The sequence below is a fragment of the Manis pentadactyla genome, chromosome 8 (genome assembly GCF_030020395.1).
Source record: "Manis pentadactyla isolate mManPen7 chromosome 8, mManPen7.hap1, whole genome shotgun sequence".
Lineage (NCBI taxonomy): Eukaryota > Metazoa > Chordata > Mammalia > Pholidota > Manidae > Manis > Manis pentadactyla.
In genome coordinates, this window is record NC_080026.1 from 84,476,525 (window position 1) to 84,488,103 (window position 11,579).

Consider the following 11,579-nt stretch of genomic DNA (forward strand, 5'->3'; position numbering starts at 1 on the left):
TTGAGTCAACAGTAATTCTCTCCAACACAGGGGGCAGAAATTGGCGACACTGGACTTGGTAAGAAATGGTGCAGGGTTTCTCAAATTCCCATGTTGTGCCTCCCTCAGGTTTTTTCAGGCTTTTGCCTTTCTTCTGATGCTACTTAAGAGCATGACTTCACCATATTTTACAATGAGGGTGTGGGTTATAGTGGTTTGAAAGATTTGTCCAGGGCCCAAGAGCTCCATGAAAGAGCCAAGGGGAGAACCAGAATATTGTCTTCCTGAATCTCAGCCAGGGCTCTTTTCACATTGTGCTACCTCCTTGACAAGAGTCCCAGAAATCAGTCCTAAGTGTGTGCATTTGTTGATTATACGATGGTTCTCAATGTCCCCAAATCCAGTTTAATATTTACTATCAATTCTTGTACCTACTGAATGCAAGCTACTGTGGGGGATTTAAGTATCAACACTCAGTAATTTCTAGATAACTCCCTGCCCCGCTTAGAGCCACCTAAACTTGCTAAGGAATTTCAGAGGTTCAGACCTAAGTCTTAAAATTTACTGCACACCTTTTTGGACACTTTAAATTGGTAATTTGCTGACCATTGAGAGGGGTACTGTATTTACCTTGGTTGGATATATCACAGAGAAACAAAAAGCTGATTCTGTATCTCAATCCCTGCTTTTTGTTCAAGGCAGAGTATCCTCCCCTCATTCTTAAGAATGCAACACTTTGTTTTTATCCCTATTTAAGTCTACTTGTAACTTAGACCATAGCTAAAATTTCTGATAGAATCCTAAACACAGAGGGCTGGTGGAGGTATTGGGTGATACCCTAGCATAACCACAAAGAGCTTACAGTGATGCTAAATGGGTAGACACACAGCTGGTCACTGGGATGCAGAACAAAGCCTGCCCGCCCTGGCTCTGGCCTGCCTTCCCCACCTCCTCTAGCCTCACACCTCTGACTTGCCCCTCTCTAGCCACTGGCTTCCTTTCAGAGCCTTGAGAATACTCTGCTTCCTGCCACCTCTACAGTTATGCTGGGTTATGCCATCTGCCTGGAGCACTCTTTCTTCTCCACCTGGCTGATTTCTACCAGTCTTTAGTCACTTTCCCAAGGTACCCTCATAACTCTTAAAACTTTTCCCCTGTAGAACTGATACCCGGTGCCCCTTTAGACCTAATAGTGTGATTCCTTGGTGCATATCTGTCTCCCTCACTAGCCCGTCATTCCATGAACAAGGGGCAATGTCTATATAGTTTACCCCCCTACGTCCCAGTGCCGGCGCAGTACCCAGCACAGAGTGGGTCTCCAATAAATGGGTATTTGTGGAGCATGTGAGCATTAGTAGCTTCAGATATGTTTAAGAAGGACAAAACAGTGAGAAAATGGATTTTCCTCCACCTGGGAAGAATCAAAGAAGTGGTATTTGAAGGATGAGTAGGATTAGGGGTGGAACATTTTAGGTGGTCTGAGCACAGCCATGGAGGTAGGAAGAACAGGACCAGTGAGACCCAGGAACTAATGTTATTTCATCTCGTGTGGCCATGTATTTGCCTGTCTGTCAAAATCACTAGAATTAACATATCTAACAACCCAGCCAAGCAACCATTCACCAGTATTCTTTGGGAGCTCTGTTTGGGCCAGTCATCATAGTAGGTTCAAGGTATATAGGATCTCTCCTGACCAGATATATTTGGGGTTGCTGGTAAGATTTCTGAATCATCAAGGCCAATCCCAGGCACTGTTGGCCTCACATTACCCTTACTGGGCCTAAGGCTTTTGCAGTCTTTCAGCCTACAGTATGTAAATGGAATTTCTAACTCAGTCATTTTCTGTCCCGTGATACTATTTTCTTCACAGCATTGATTACTGTCTGAAATCATTTATTCATTTACTTGAAGTGTTTATTATCTGTCCCCGGCCTCATGGGAATGCCCTGTCCATCTTGCTCATTTCATACCTCCAGCATCCTGATTCACGAAGATTTGTTCAATGAATCAGTGAATTGGTTCTGGTGAGAACATCCTCATGATTTCTGATTTGGAGCGGGGCTGAGGGGTAGCCACTGTTGAGTGGGAGGTCATTGTGAAAGACTTGGAGGAACTCCTGCAGCATGCAGAACAGAGAGGAATCCTTGGGGTACTCCATCTGGTCCGAATGTTCTTCCTTAGATGAAGGCCATTCATAACTGATGCTGGTCCTCCCAGGGGTAGCATAGGTTTCTACAGTAGGGAAGCTGAGCTACCAGGCAACCCGGCCTCCCCAGATGGTAACATGAACTGTTCTGGGATTATTCCACGGTAGTGATTCTCAAACCTCTGTGGGAATCACACTCACTTGGTGAATTGGGTGAAAATGCAAAGGCCTAGGACGTGTACTACTTCAGCAAGCCCTGGCATCTGTGTTCTCTATTAGCCCTCTGGCTAATTCTGATACATTCCAAAGTTTGAAAATTACTGCTCTTTATGGCTGCATTTCCCAAAGTCACTTCCACTGAACACTAGTTCCTCAGTATAGTAATACATACATAAGTAAATTATCAAGTTAAACATGTTTCCCTGTTGCAGATGGTTCAGAACCATGAAAATGTTACTGTGCATTATGAATCCAGAGGGGAAAGGTATACAGTGCTCACAAATTTATTTCACCATAGAACTCTTTGAGCTATTGAATTGGAATCTGCATTTTAATAGGCTCCCTGGATGCTTCATTTGTGCCAATTAGGGAAGGGGTTATTAATTGGGATATATAAGTACAGTGGAAGCCATTCAATATGCCATTATTGGTTCCCTTTTTGCCATCCCTTATCAGAGCTTTTGATTCACTTGTGTAAAGAGAAAGGGTAAAAAGTGCCCCTAGGTAATATTGCTATACTCTCTGGATCTTCTCTTCTTTGGCTCAGTTTTCCCAAGACTGGCCTCCTGGCTGAAAGTCAGAGCAGCCTCACAGACAGGATACCCAGCAAAAAGCAAACCCTTCCTGAAACTTAGAGTTCTCCTCCAACAATAAATTATATAAACTACTTTATTGGCTATAATAGAAAAAACCCCGCCTATAACTCAATTAGTGCAAAAATTGCTTGGGATTTTATTATTGTTTAAGGTTTCTTAACGCAAGTGAACTACTAGCAAAGCTCAAGGTCATCCTGCCTATTCTTAAGAGCTTTTCACCTCCATCCCTGAAATACTCTGCCAAGTGTACCAATCAGTCCATCCTCTTTCTTTTCACTTTCTAAAACAATTAACTAATTTTAATTTTTTATATTGGAGTACATACAATAAAATGCACAAATCATAGTGTACAGCTTGATGAATTTTGTCATGTGTATATACTCATGTAGCCATTGTCCAAATCAAACATTCTCATTAATTTTTTTTTCTCTCTATTTTTCTTTTCATAGGGCCTTTCCCCAGTTTCTGGACAGGCTCTCCTTTGCCTTGCCTTTTCGTTGTTAGCAGTTGTAGCATGATATGACTAAATGTGGTTTTCTTTGTATTTATGTCGCTAATGGTTGCTTCTTCAAACTGTGGCAGTTTCATGAACTTGTGTGTTGATACCATTCTTCAAATTTGGAAAATTCTTGGCCATTATATCTTCAAATATTACTTCTGCCTCATTCTCTCCTATCATTCTGGGGCTCATATTACATTACATCTTCCCACTGTGTCCCACATAGTTTGTATACTTTTCTGTATTTTCCATTCCTATTTTCTCTCTGCTTCAGTTTGGATATTTACTATTGGCCCTTCTTCCAGTTCATTAATCCTGTCTTCAGTGTCTAATTAAAGCTATAATATCAGATATTATTATATTTTTTAATTCTAAAGTTTCTAGTTGATTCCTTTTTAGAGATTAAAATTCTCTGAAATGGTCTCCATTTAAAATTGACTTAATTTTCTTGAATATACTAATTATAGTCATTTTAAAGTCCTTATCTGCTAACTCCAACATCATCTATGTCACCTGTGGTTTTATTTCTACTGGGTGTTTGTTCTTGTGGTTCACAGTAATATGGTCCTGACTCACAGTGTGTCTAAAATTTTTTTATTGAGTGCTGGTCATTGTATATAAAAATTATGTAGCTCTAAATGACATTTTCTTCCTTCACAGTGGGTTTACCCTTTTCTCTGCTAGACAGATGACATTGAAATTGATTATTTTAAGCCAATAAAGGATGGAACTGAAGATTGAGGCTGCGTCTTGGTTCTGGTAAGGTTCGGTCTTCTTCTGATCTATTTGTTACTGAGGTGTCGTCCTCCAGGGTTTTCAGCTGAATACCTGGGGTGGTCCCTGCTCTCCCTTCTCCTAGCAGGATCTAATCTTTGTCTCTTCAGTATTATGAGACAGTGGAAAAATCCTCTCTGATTTTCAGAGGTTTTTGGCTTATTTTACAAGTCCTACTCTTTGTTTGCCCAATACCATGAGTTGATGAAAAATTGTTACTTTGTGTTTCAAAAGTTTTCTGCTTAGCTTTTTAATCATCTGCCTTTATAGCTTCAGAAATTGGAAAATGTCTTGAGGGGTTGAGTGTTTGAGGTCCCTCAAGCCTTTAATTATATCTCTACAGCTCCACAAAGCCATTAAAGTCTCTGCTGGTTTTTCTTCTCCACAATAGTTCAGGAAGATCTCAGATTGCCTGTCTCTCAGAATCTGAATCTGCCACCAGGAAAAACTGACAGCAGACTGCCAGAGCTGAAATCCTCTCCTCTTGAGAAATGTAGCCATTCTTGTCTTCTTTGATTAAGCAGCTGTCTGATGTCTTTAAACAAGTGCATCTATATCTTATCCAGTGTGTGTTGGTCAGCCTCAAATTACTCCATTCTATCCAGAACTGGATGTTCTTCTCTTGCCTTTTGGATTGGCACTTTAATCACATAATTTCTCTGATTTTTCATTTTTGTTTCGCTCTAAATGTTATTTCTTGGATCACCCTCAGCTCTGAATCATGCGAATCTCTCCATCCCTCTCCAAACACAGGTCAAGGGTTAGGCTTCCACCTGCTCAGATGGAAGAGTCCCAGGCAAAACTATGAAACAAAAACAGTATAAGCTGAATACAGAATGAGCAAAATGCAAGAACTTGTGACGGAAGAATGATTTTTTTGTATTCAAGTAATATTCTCCTAACAAAAGCAAGGGAAGTATTTTTTCTAGATATTCATTCTCTGAAGAATTCTTTTTTTCTGGAATATTCCCATATTTTTCTAATACTGAATCCAAAAAACACGTTTGATATCCTGATGAGAGAACTTATTATTTCCAATCTCTTGATGATAGAAATAGGAAAAATAATGGATTAAAGATTTTTGAAGGCTACGGCTCCTGAAATATTAGGAGGCAATTTACAGTCAAAATGAAGTTTTCCTATTCACATTGAGATCTTACAAGTGATAGAGAGAGAAAAGGAAGCTGAGCAGACATGTAACCACGCAGCATGAGGTTATTACTATAATTTGATGTGGTTCTCTAGACCAACTAATAACCCTTGAAGGTAAGGTCCCTCTGTAGTCCTATAACCCAGAGAATTTCAGATGATTTCAGATCTAGCAGGCCAATTTTGTTAGCAAAAGAGTTGTTGAAAATAGTATCACAATATCTATTTTTATTCAAGAGAATCAACAATAAATGCACTTTCCTTACCAAATGACCACTTACATTCTTCCTAAAAATTTTCAGCCTGGGTCATCAGCTCCTTGAATCTACTTGAGCTAAACATGCTATCCTTTCTCCCTGTTTTACGTCATTATCATGTTTATTTATACTTCAGCCCAATGGTGATTATTGCTGGGCATCCTGTCTGAAGTGCTTGGAGTAGATTATTTTAGTATTTTGTGCCTTTGTAGTCATCTTTTAAAATACCAACAATGATTTCAGTGGATAAAACATTCAATGGTCTTCCATAAATAGAACCTGCTCTAAACATGTACAAAATGTCCATTCTAATTTCTTTTTCTAATGCCATGCTTGAGTCAGCTGAAGTTCCTTCTTGCAGCCTTACCTCTAAAGGGTTGGCATAGTAAGTGAGAAAAAAATGAAAACAAGATAGTCTTAATAAAGACCTTGGGGTATTTGCTAGTATTCCTCAGATCTATTGTAGGAGAAGAAAAATAATTTTCTCTCTATCCTAGGTTTTTGGTTGAGACCACCCCCCAACTCCTGTAAAAAAAGGGCAGATTAACAAGAGAAAAACTATTTTAATTATGCATGCACATAGATATATGCAGGATCCCCACAAAGATATGAGACTCATAGAAGTGACCAAAAAAGGAAGCTTTTATTGATTTTAGACAAAGAAACAATAAATTTGTGAAGAATTGACAAGACAAAGAAGTTTGAGCTAGGGACAATAAACGGTAAAGAATTAGCAAGGTTTGTTTATATAGCCTTGCTGGCCTGTCTCTGGTGATAAGGACGCCTTTTACCTTCCTGGTACAGGAGGGTACCTTCACATGGGAGATTTATCTCCTGCTTTTAGGAGGACAAAAGAGGGCCACAGTATCCTTTTTGCACCACCTATCTCTCAAGTACATTTAATTCAAAATAATCAGTATGCCAAAGTGGCATATTTTGGGGTTGCATATTCTGAACCACTATGTTATTTAGCTAACTCAAGCTAGATGTGCTTCATCATCCACAATGCAGACATTGTTGAGACATTTTTGGGTAAGGTGGACAGGACTTTAGAGATTTTTAATCTCTTTCCTGTTTTATACCTGGGGAAACTGAGATGTGGATTGATAGTATGGCTTTCCAAGAATCACTTAAGAAGTTAGTAGTAGAGAAAACAACAGCCAGAGTCTCTTAATTTTCTTCAGCTTGAGGCTCCTTACAAGCAAGCAACAAATTTACTTTTCTTTAAGAGAAACTTACCTTCTTCTTATAATACATCGCTCTGTAAGAATACCTAAATCAGAATCAGTGTGTATATTGTGTATTGTATGCTACCTCTGTATAAAAAGGGAAAGGGAAGAAAAGGAAATGTGTATCTGCAAAAGGAAACAATAAATAAAAACTGATAAAAATTGGTTTCACTTCTAAGGGGAGAGAGAGAGAAGGAAGGAGGGAACAAGGGTACAACTAAGACTTCTCTGGTTTGTGATTCTTATTTTTGACTCATGTAAATGTTTTACAGAATAAAGAACCAATTTAAATGTGTTAAAGTCAAGAACAATGACAAAAATGCACAAATAACTAAAGGAATAAAAAATAGAGTCCAACATGATTACAGTCAGGAATGATTTCAAGTTGTCTGCCTTCCAGAAGCGATCATTTGAAACACAACACTGAATGACTGAGTTCTGATCAATATTTCTCATGAAAGGAAAGTGCAGACGTATGCACTCTGCTTTGATGCAGCCTGTTCCCAAAGACTGTACGACACAGGTTTCATGGCCAATCTCAGGAGTGTGTCATTCTTAAAGAGTATGTACTGGCTCTAATTTGAGCTGTATAGTCAGATTAATCTCAGATCCACTATTTCCTACTTTTGTCACCTTGAAGGAATGGCTTAACTTCTCTGAGCTTCTGTTTGCCTATACATAAAATTCACATAGTTATTTTCAAGGCCTTGCTGTGAGGGTTAATATAGGTAAGCTACATAATAACTTTAGCACAATCTCAGCTATCTAGTGAGGGCAATTTGGCTTGCCACATTTTTTTCCCTACTAATTTACTCATTGAATAAAAATTTCAAGTTTCTTGAGAATTTTAGACTTGAAGTGAAAATTTAAGAATTCAAGAAATTTAATGAACAATAGACTTGTTCACAGTATTCTATCTATTTTTAGTCTCTAGGACATATGCCTTATTTTCTTCTTTTCTTTCCCAGTATTATTTTCATCTTCTCTCTCTTGTTCTTGGTTAATCTTGCCAGAAGTTTACTGTTTTATTAATCTTTCAAGGAATAAAGTCCTGTCTTTTTGTTTCTTCCTATTACTATTTCCCTTTTTATTTCATTAATTTATTTCACCTTTGTTATGCTTTTTATCTTCTATTTTATTTGAATTGATTGTGCTGTTTTTCTAATTTCTTAAACTGGAAATTAAGCTCATTGTTTTAGGGTTTCTTCTTTTCTAGCAGAAGCATTCAAGGCTATAATTTTCCCTTTTATTATCTCTTTAGTTATATCCCACAAATTGCAGTATGAAATTTTTAAAAAATTTCCACTTCTAAGTATTTCCTAATTTGATTATGTTTTCCTTTATAACCCATAAATACTTGAAAGTGTATTTTTTTAAATTTCCAGCTGTAGGGATTTTCCTCCTGTTTATCTTTTTTTGTAATCAATTGTAAATTTATTGCATAGTAGTTAGAATATTGCCATTTGTTGATGCTAGCTTTATGACTTATTACAAGAACAATAGTTTACACGTTTAAAAAATATGGATTCTCCTAATGTTGACTCCATATATGTATCAGAGATACAGATAAAATCATACTCATTTATTTGGCTGTTCATTATATCTATATCCTCACTCATTTTATTTTGCCTCTATGATCTATCAACTGTTGAGAAAACTGTGCTAAGATATCTTACTATATAACGTGTTTATCAATTTAACCTATTAGTTCTGTCAATGTCTACTTTATGTATTTTAGGCTATGTTTTTAGGTATAAAAATTTGGCATTTTTTTTGCCTTCCTGAAAAATCGAATCTTTTATTGTTATATTATGACCCTCCTTATCTCTGTAAAGTTTATTTTGTCTTAAAGTCAATTTTCTCTGATGTTTATATAGCTACAGCAGCTAGTTTCAGTTGCTGTTTGCCTGGCTCTCTTTCTATCCTATTACTTTCAGTCCTCCTTGGCCTTAAGGTATGGATATGTCTTTTGTAAATAACATAATGCTGAATTTTTTTCTGGCCTGATAACTGAGAGTTTAAACTATTTATAATGATTGTGATGATGTATGCATTTGATTTTAGTACCAGCATCTTTTTAATGTGCTTTCTACTTGTCTTACTTTTAAAATTTTCCCTCTTTTTGCCCTTTATTTTGGATTAATTAACTTTTTCTTTCTTATTCTTATTTCCTCTGTTATTTGTTTGGAGGTTATACACTCTATTTCCATTCTTCAGTAAACTTAGTTTTTGTGTATCTTAATGGTCTTTATCCTTTCTCACTCATGAGAGATCGTTTTATTGCATATAGAATAGTAAGTTGACAGATACTTTCTCTCTGCTTTTTTGAAGATATTCCATTCTTTTCTAGTTTACATTGTTACTGTTGAGAAGCTTGTTGTCACCGTGATTTTTCTTTCTTTGTAGATGATCTTCCTTTTCTCTAAGGCTGTTTTTAAGATCTTTTTGTTTTGTTTTGCTTTTGATATAGCATTCTGAAATATTACAACAATCGTTCTAGTTACAGATTTCCTTGTATTTTATATATTTGGGGGCTTATTGGGCTTCTTGAATTTGAGAACTGGCTTCTTTCAACAATTCTTGGAAAATATCAACAAATATTACCTTTAGAATTGACTTTCTTTTTTAAAAAAAATGATCTATTTCTGGAAACTTGAATAAACGTATGTTAGCCCTTCTCTGTTTTCTTTTCTTCTTAACATTCATATATTCCATCTCTTTGTGTCTCTGAGTTAGGCTTTGGATAAACTCTCTGTTACTGTATTCCCATTCAATAACAATTCCTTCAGCTGTATCTAATCTGCTATTTAATCTACCTGGGAATTTCACATTTAAATTCTTATATTTTTAAATTTTTCCACATTTTACTTGTTTTTCTTACTTTGAATATCTTTGTCATTCTTTATTCGTTTCACATTTATATCTTTAAGTTTCTGGGGTTTTTTCCTTATATATTTTTTTGGATTGTCTATTGGCAGTCAGCACAACCTTGCCTACCTTCTTTATTATTCCCATACATCAGGGACTGGAAGCCTTGAAACTATTTCCCAGAATCCTTTACCAATCAAATCTGATTTAGATCTGCCAGTGAGAGGCACTCATATACAGTTTGGAAGGCAAAGGGAAGCAGAAGCTGTTATCCTTTTTGTAACAGTAAGCAGGTGCATTAGTTTTTGCAGATACAGAATTTTGTAGCAACCTCCAGATTACCTGCAATCTGTTACTTTAGTCTTACAAGCAGCTGTGACCACTGGCCTTTCTCTTAGTCAGCAAACTTAGGTTATTCTTCAGCAATAAATTAACCCCACAATCTAACCAGCCTAACACAAAAGGACTTTTTTCTTTTGAATACTTGATGTCCACTGTGGTTGATAGGTACTCTGCTCCACATAGTCACTTAAGGACAGGCTGGTGAGCCTCCACCATCTTCATAATTGCACAAACTGAAACTTGATCATTCTAGATAAACGTGCTACAAAAATAAGAGACTAGAGAACTGCATGTGGGATTTTTCTCTTTTTTAACCCAGAAATGATGCACATAACTTTTCACATTTTAATGGCCCCACATAACTGCAAGGAAGCTGAGAAATAAGGGAAAACAAATAGAACACTTGGCAACCTTTTCTGTCTTTGGCAGCTTTTTGAGTTCTTGGCCTGCAGTGCAGAAGTAATATCTTGATTCTCTGCAAGTTGGCAGTGAACTTGGAAACAAGTGATGGCCTTCCCTGACTTTTTCTCTTCCAGCTCTTCCACTGGTTTTTATAAGAGCTAATTCCCTCATTAGGTTTTGTAAGCACCTAATCCCTTCTACAGTGGCTTCTGTTTTTCATATTGAACTCTTATTTGGAAAGCATTTTGTACCAGGAGCAGTGCCAGGAAATGAACTCTGAAAGATGGGAATCTAACCTACTTAGGTTTAAAGGCATTGATAACTGATAGTAGTGTTCATGACATAAAGTGGCAAAATATCTGTTTATATATTTTCATTTGGAAAGAAATGTTTACTGATCGGAAGTCTTTGGGAAATCAACTGGCTGCTACAATCAATTATTATGGTAGGAATGATGATAAAAAGGACTATGGCAAATTCTAACTGAACTTAAAAATTCAGTTTTAAATCTTGGTTTTGGACATGGTTGAAAAATCATAATTATGACTGTCCTAAAAGAATACATTATTTTATAGTTATGGGGTTTATATATCTTAAAACTACAAAGTTTGATTATGCAGGCTGCTGAATTGTAGTGTGAGTATAGATATCTTTTATAAAAATTAGAGCTTACATTGTGATTCTGAGATTTGGAATAGGGCAATTTGGGTAAGTTCCTCAAATCCACTGAGTGTTCCTTCTTGCTGTTGGAAGAGGCTGGTTTCTCCTTGTTTAATGACTCTACTCTTACTTTACATTAAGAAGTTACTTTGAAAAGGGATGCTGATTTTTCTTAAAACCCACACTGTCTCTAGACTGGTAACCAGAGTGAGATTCCCTAACATGCTATAAGGGAAAACTACCAAGTCTAGCCCATTGGGGATAGTTAAATAACAAAAGAATTGCATGATGTGGCTGATATATATTGGCAGAAACTTGGAAAATATGTGTGGGAATGGGTTACAAGTGTCTTAAACCAGTTAGGAATAGGCAAACATTTTCTAATGAGGTACTGAACAAAAATCTGTTTCATTGTTTTAATTCAAGCAACTGGGAGTGGCCTTACAATTTATTCACTTA